Consider the following 7,449-nt stretch of genomic DNA (forward strand, 5'->3'; position numbering starts at 1 on the left):
TCCCCCCAGAAACGAGATGTTTCCTAAATATTGTCTCCCCAGAAACAAGAGGTGTTTCCTAAATATTGTCTCCCCAGAAACAAGAGGTGTATCCTGAATAATATCCCCTCCAGAAACAAAGGGTGTATCGTGAATTGAAGTCCCCTCAGAAACAAGAGGTGTTTCCTAAATATTGTCTCCCCAGAAACAAGAGGTGTATCCTGAATAATGTCTCCCCAGAAACAAGAGGTGTATCCTGAATACTGTCTCCCACAGAAACAAGGTGTTTCCTAAATATTGTCTCCCCAGAAACAAGAGGTGTATCCTGAATAATGTCTCCCCAGAAACAAGAGGTGTATCCTGAATACTGCCACCCCCAGAAACAAGAGAGGTGTCATCAATAGTAGTCCTCCTGGGAACACGAGGTGTGTCCTGAATCCTGTCCTGTTGAGAAACAGGGATGTTTCTTGCCCTTATGGCTTGTAAAAAGTGATATTAGAAGCAATGGGGCACGGCTCCCTGGTGCCCTCTGTATCAGTGCCCCTGTGCTTGGCGCAGCTCCATGCAAAGCTGGTCATGGGAACCTCTTGTCTGCTGTGCAGAGGGCAGGGGCTGATGTTTCGGGGTGTGTGTGGGGGTGTTCCAGGCATCTGTGACGTTGGCTCTGGGTTATGAGTAGCAGATGCTGAGTGCTGCTGATGAACTCAACAAACGTTCTGATTAGTGAGGTCTCTGCTTAAAGTGAGAGTGTGCTGTCTCTCTCATTCCCTGAACACACACAGCCTCTCTCTTTCACATACATGGTTGGACTGTTATTACTTCTGTTGAAAGAATAAAATAGTAGAGACTATATGTGTACAGTGCATTTGAAGGATTATAGTACTCTTCGTTTATTTGTTTCTGTGGTCTGTGCATTTCATAATTTTACTACTCTAAGAATTAAAGTTAAGGTAGAAGTGAGTTCTAAAATGCCTCACCTGGCCATGGCTGGCATAATTGTAATTCATGATTTAAAACAATAGAGCACAATATGATAAAAGTCTGGCAATCAAATAATAGTATCCTGCTAGAGCATAAATTTTGCTTCAACGCACAACTTTAGACTCTGCAAATGAAGGTTGCTTATTTTCAAATTGTATTTTTAGTGATATCTGCAAAAGACCTTAACACTTGTATGAAAATAAATGTAGTTCCATGTATGATACTAATAGCCATGATGGAATCAAATGTTAGTGAGTCATGTACGTGATTTTGATAGGTAAACATAAATGCAAAAATATTTAGAGACATTAATTTCCTTTCTTAATAAAAGAGAAAACAACACATTAATAATGTTTTTTTTAGTGAATGGTTTTTCACTGTGCTAAAGAGTATTTATTTAATTTTGACTAGATAATGGCAGTAAATGCAGAGTGTGTGTTAAGTGGATATTAAGCAGAGTTTGTTTATTTTTTCAATTTGTATATATCTGTATTAAAGCTAGTGTACAAAATATGAAAATTGTGTTTCTGATATAATTGTTAAAGCTCCAGAACTGACAACCTGATGCTTGGAAGTGGGACTGTCTTATCTCCTGATTGGTGTAAACTTACATAGATACAATACTCCTGCCAGCTAAATCCTTATTCTTTAATTGAAACAGATACAAAGTCCAGTTAAAGCCACATTATTTATTTAAATTATTATGTGGAAGAAACCTGGAGTTTTCAGGTGCTCAACTAGCCCCTGGAATCATCATTAAAATTGCCTCACTGCCTCAATATGAAATGTTGCCTCTGGTGAGCCATGAGCGGCCAGAGGGCTGTGGGCTATGGCAAGTTCCAGCCCCCTGTTTGACAGCATGAAGTCAGCCTTGAGCTGTATGACGAGTGCCAGGTAGCACAAGCTGCAGCAGCAGTGGAGGTGCAAGGGTGGCAATATGCTATGCGACCCTTATGTCTGTGATGCTGCTGAGGGTGGTGACATTGCCTTAAGACAGAGATGGACAAACTACGGCCCGCTGGCCACATCTGGTCCGTGGATCCCTCCTGTCCAGCCCCTGAGCTCCTGGCTTGGGAAACTAGCCTCTGGCTGTCCCCTGCTGTCCCTACTGCTGTGCAGCCTCAGTTTGCCCTGTTGGTGGTGCAATGCTATGGGTGGCAAGCAGGGCCAGCTTTAGGAAGTGTGGGGCTCAATTTGAATACCCAGTGGTGGTCTGGATGTTTGGCGGCACTTTGGCGGCGGGCTGTTCACTTGCTCCTGGTCTTCCGTGGCACTGAAGGACCCATCACTGAAATGCCGCCGAAGACTGATAGCGAGTGAAGGAGCTGCCACTGAAATGCTGCCAAAGATCTGGCCCACTGTAGGATGAGTAAAAAAATTCAAAAGGTATGTAACTTAGGTGCTCTTCTTTAGGGCATGGGGCTCTCTTAGGTGTGGGGGTCTGATTTGGGGGAATTGAGATACCTCTTTCAGCAACCCCCCAAGTGCACCTACCGTGGAGTCACATACTCTCTGCAGGTAGCATTTTCTTTTTAGGAATCTGAAATATGGTAATTATAGTGTTACCTGGTGATAGAGTTTGAATCTTCTATAGATTCGCATTGTAAGACGAAAGGTTGATCACTACATCAAGAGGAACAGTGCTTCCTGCTATCAAGCTAGAAATGAACTAAAGAGTTTCTGTGGCACGTGAGTCTGTATTTATAGCTGCCTTTGGCTTCTAAGGCATGCTGGGAAATGGAGGGGGTGGAGCTTAGGCAGTATATAAGCTGGTGTATTGTCACCTGAAGTCATTCAGCTTTGTGGTGGTCCAAAGAGATGAGCATAGGTGCTTCTATGGGTGTTTTTAGTCATGGTGAGTATTGATACAGGGTAATGATGACATGTTAATGTACTGTTTTCCTTGTCTTATTGCTGTGTAATGTGTTTTTATTTCATTTCAGGTTGTTCATAGTGTGTTTGATTTATGATTTTTATTTTCATTGGGAGGGAATACATTGGGGGTTGTTTCTGATAGAGCATCTGTTAAACACCTGTATCCAGTACCAGTGGCACATCTGTGGTGTTGGACTGTTGTAGAAGAATTGCAGTATTCTGTTTGGGTTAGGTGGGGACCGGTCTGAGGAAACTGTAATATTTAGTAAGAGTTTTGTGTCTTAACCTTGTGTATTTTGTCATAAGCCTTCTTCATATTTGCAGCTATATCCAGATCTGGTACCAAGGTGCCTTGTGACATAAAAATATTCACAACCTTTAATTTTTGACTGTCATGCTGGTGCTGTATGTTTGTGAGTGATTTCAACATATGGGAGTGAAGGCCTGTCTACCGAGGCAAAGGGGACGTTGAGAGGGGGAGCTCCTGTCCAATTTCCAAGCATCAGTATATGCGAAAGGGTTTGATGGTCAGAAGCGTTTGTGATGTTGAGGTGCTTTCATTAGTTATGGGAGTTACCTAAAGTTTGTCCATTCTTAATGGGCCTGTGAGTGGTGGGTGGGTGCTTGTTGTATGGAGATTGATTGATTGCTGGCAGCTTGATCTGTCTCTAACTAGAGATGCTCCATTCTCAATTCCTCTCTCTTACACAGCAGTGGGTTTGCATGACAGGTCACCAATTCATCATTGTGTTCTCCTCTACATGGGTGTGGTTTTCCGAGGAGGATGTGAGCATCCTAGTTAGCGACAGGCCCCTGTGGTGCAGGGAAAGGGGGAGGGGCATGAGTGTGTAGAGGTGTAGCTATTTTCTGTGTGGATGAGTGTTTGGGGTGGGGTGCTCTGAGGGGTGGGGTGCAATTAGTAGTAGGTGTTCCTTCTCAAGGAAGCAGTATGTAGGTGTGGTCATTTTTCATATTGTGCAGTTAGGAGCTTTGTGAGTTGAGTTTATAACTGAGAATTGCTATCAAACTTTGTTTTTATTTGCAGATGTGTCAAGACTACGTGGTACAGGATCTGATTCCATGGAGGGTTGTGACTACGTCTCCTTGACAGTCATGACATTGCTGTATGGCTATTGATGTATGGCAGCGAAGGCCCTTGGAGAAAGGAAAAGACCTTCTTGAGAGCAGGAGTGGCCGTCAAAGTTAAGTATCTCCTGAATGGTTTGATAGTCAGAAGTATTTGAGCCGTTGAGGAGCCTTGTTTAGGGATGGGAGTCCTCTGCACCCTGGCCATTCTTAATGGGTGCATTAGGGAGTTTACTGTATGGAGGGAGTGTGCACTTTCCTTGGAGGAAAGTCGATTGCTGCGAGAGTGACCTGTCAGTAACTAGCGATGCTCCGTTCTCAGTTCTTTTTTCTTACACGGCACTGGGTTTGCATGATAGGTCACCACTTAATCTTTTCTCCATTTTCTACATGGTTGTGGTTTTCTGAGGAGGATGTGAGCATCCTAGTTAGTGACAGGCCCCTGTGGTGTAGGGAAAGGGGAAGGGGCATGAGTGTGTAGAGGTGTAGCTATTTTCTGTGTGGATGAGTGTTTGGGGTGGGGTGCTCTGAGGGGTGGGGTGCAATTAGTAGTAGGTGTTCCTTCTCAAGGAAGCAGTATGTAGGTGTGGTCATTTTTCATATTGTGCAGTTAGGAGCTTTGTGAGTCGAGTTTATAACTGAGGTTTGCTGGCAAAATTTGTTTTTATTTGCAGATGTGTCAAGACTACTTGGTACAGGATCTGATTCCATGGAGGGTTGTGACTACGTCTCCTTGACAGTCATGACATTGCTGTATGGCTATTGATGTATGGCAGCGAAGGCCCTTGGAGAAAGGAAAAGACCTTCTTGAGAGCAGGAGTGGCCGTCAAAGTTAAGTATCTCCTGAATGGTTTGATAGTCAGAAGTATTTGAGCCGTTGAGGAGCCTTGTTTAGGGATGGGAGTCCTCTGCACCCTGGCCATTCTTAATGAGTGCATTAGGGAGTTTACTGTATGGAGGGAGTGTGCACTTTCCTTGGAGGAAAGTCGATTGCTGCGAGAGTGACCTGTCAGTAATTAGCGATGCTCCGTTCTCAGTTCTTTCTTCTTACACGGTACTGGGTTTGCATGATAGGTCACCACTTCATCTTTTCTCCATCTTCTACATGGTTGTGGTTTTCTGAGGAGGATGTGAGCATCCTAGTTAGTGACGGTCCCCTGTCGTGGTGGGGAGGGCCAGCAATATGTGGATGAGAGTGTGTAGGGTGGGTGGGTGCTTCTCTGAGTAGAGTGTAATGTGTAGTAGATATTCCTTATCTTCAGGAAGCAGTATGGAGGTGAGGTCATCTTTCATACCGTGTAGTTGGGTGCTTTGTGAGTTTGTTTTTCAGTTAAGCTTTGTTTGTATTTGCAGATGCCTCCAGATCTGGTATCGTGTTGTGTCATTCTGTGGAGGATTGTGACTACATCTGTTTGACTGTCACTGCACTGCTGTACAGATGTTGACGTATGGGAGGGAAGGCCTCTGTAGCAAGGAAAAGAAGATATTGAGATTGGCAGTGGCTGTCAAAGTTAAGTATTTGCTGACGGCTTTTATGGTCAGAAGTATTTGAGATGTTGAGGCTTATGGATGGGAGTCCTCTAAACTGTGTCTGTTCTTAATGGGCATGTAAGGGGTTGGTGGGAGCTTGTTGTATGGAGGGAGGGAGTTTGTGTTTTCCATGGATGAAGGTTGATTGCTGGGAGAGTGACCCATCTGTAACTAGAGATGCTCTGTTCTCAGTTCTTTTTTCTCACGTGGTACTGGGTTTGCATGGCAGTTCACCACTTCAGCCTTTATACGTCTTCTACATGGTTGTGGTTTTCTGAGGAGGATGTGAGCATCCTAGTTAGCGAAGGGCTGCTGTTGTGGTGGGATGTGGGGAGGGCCAGTAATATGTGGATGAGTGTCTGTCTGGGGTGGGTGGGTGCTTGTCTGTGTGTGTGGGGTGTAATTTGTAGTAGATATTCCTCTTCTTCAGGAAGCAGTATGTAGTTGAGGTCCTCTTTTGAATTGTGTAGCTGTGCATGTTGTGAGTAGGTTTGCAGTTGAGCTTTGTTTGTATTTGCAGACGCATGCAGATCTGGTATCGTGTCGTGTCATTCTGTGGAGGGTTGTGACTACATCTGTTTGACTGTCACTGCATTGCTGTATGGGAGTGAAGGCCCATGTGCAAAGGAAAAGGCGATCGGGAGTGGCTGTCAAAGTTAAGTATCTGCTGGAGGATTTGATGGTCAAAAAGTATGTGTGCTGTTGAGGCTGTAGGGATGGGAGTTCTCCGAAGCCTGCCTGTTTGTAATGGGTTCATGAGGCAGCTCATTGAATGGGAGTGGGAGTTTTCTGTGGAGGAAGTTGACTGATGGAAGAGTGACCTGTCTGTAACTAGAGATGCTCCATTCTCCCTTCTTCTCTCATAAATGGCACTGGGTTTGCATCACTGATCACCACTATCCTATTTGTCTGTCCTCTATTGGGTGTTGGTTTTCTGAGGAGGATGTGAGCATCCTAGTTACCGATGGGCCCCTGTCAGTGTTGGGAAAGGGCCATGAGTACTGTGTAAATGTGAGTATTTTGCATGTTGATTTTAAATGTATAGAAGTAGTTGGTTGCTGCTTCATTGTAGGTAGGAATGTGCTGGGGCTCTTTCAGGGTGTCAAATAGGTTAGTTTAGCAAAGGGAGTGTGGTATTGTGGTGTTGTGAGCATTAGCAATAATCTGGTGTTTATTGTTTGTGTGCCACAGGGGTATTTGAGTCCAGAACTGAGGGAATGGGCTGTAGCAAGTGTGCCCCGTTTGGTTTACATGGGTTCTTGTAAATATGGTGCCAGTGGGCACAGAGGAGCTGTTTGCATCCATGAGGTAAGTGTTAAGTTAGAGCATTTAGTGCAGTCCTGTTGATGGGAGTGTGTTTTTTTTTCTGTTAGATAAGGTGGGTTTATGATGAATGGGTTCATCACCAGTTTTGTGTGTGAGACAACAGATGGAGAAGACAATATTTGGGTTAAGTTGTTGCTTGTTCTGTAGAAGAAGGTTGGACCTAGGTGGGGGGTTAGTGAGAGTGTTGTCGTGTTTGCCCTAAAATGTTGAGTAGTTTTCCTTGAATATATTGTGTGATGTGTTGATATTCCTCAGGGAAGGGGTATCGGTGGGGAGGTGTGTGTGGAAAATATGTAATGGGACTGAGAGTTGCAGTTCAAGGGAAGGGTGAGGGAATTTCATGACTGGTGATTCCTGTGTTCCCGTAGATGGTTTGTTGAAGAAATAGGGTGGGATTTGTTGCATCATCTGTGGGTTTGATTTTGAGTCCTTGTTGGATTCTTATTTTGTGTTTGCAGATCCTTAAGAGGCTTCAAGAGGTGCAGTTTGTGAAAGAAGGATAGATGTGAAGCCCCATCTGGTGGAAAAAGAGTGAGTATCTGGTTATATTTTTCTGTGTTTTGTATCGTGTGCTGTTCTTTTAAAGTCTTGTTCGCTTTCTGATGCATGTATGTGGATGTACATGTTGGGATACTAGTATTGATAATCTGTAAAAGAAGGTGTCACGGTGTA

General features: G+C 44.2%; 1 long non-coding RNA gene across 2 annotated transcripts in view; it reads left to right on the top strand.

The window, feature by feature from the left end:
• Window positions 1–6,571: 6,571 nt before the first annotated feature.
• Window positions 6,572–7,449, top strand: part of LOC123356923 — a 1,641-nt gene continuing 763 nt past the window's right edge. For both annotated transcript variants that reach the window (XR_006575456.1, XR_006575455.1), the window contains exons 1-2: window positions 6,572–6,759; window positions 7,236–7,308. This is a non-coding gene — a long non-coding RNA (uncharacterized LOC123356923). The remainder of the gene's footprint in view (window positions 6,760–7,235; window positions 7,309–7,449) is intronic.

Source organism: Mauremys mutica, unplaced genomic scaffold (assembly GCF_020497125.1).
Source record: "Mauremys mutica isolate MM-2020 ecotype Southern unplaced genomic scaffold, ASM2049712v1 000055F_np12_subseq_13795000:13922392_obj, whole genome shotgun sequence".
Lineage (NCBI taxonomy): Eukaryota > Metazoa > Chordata > Testudines > Geoemydidae > Mauremys > Mauremys mutica.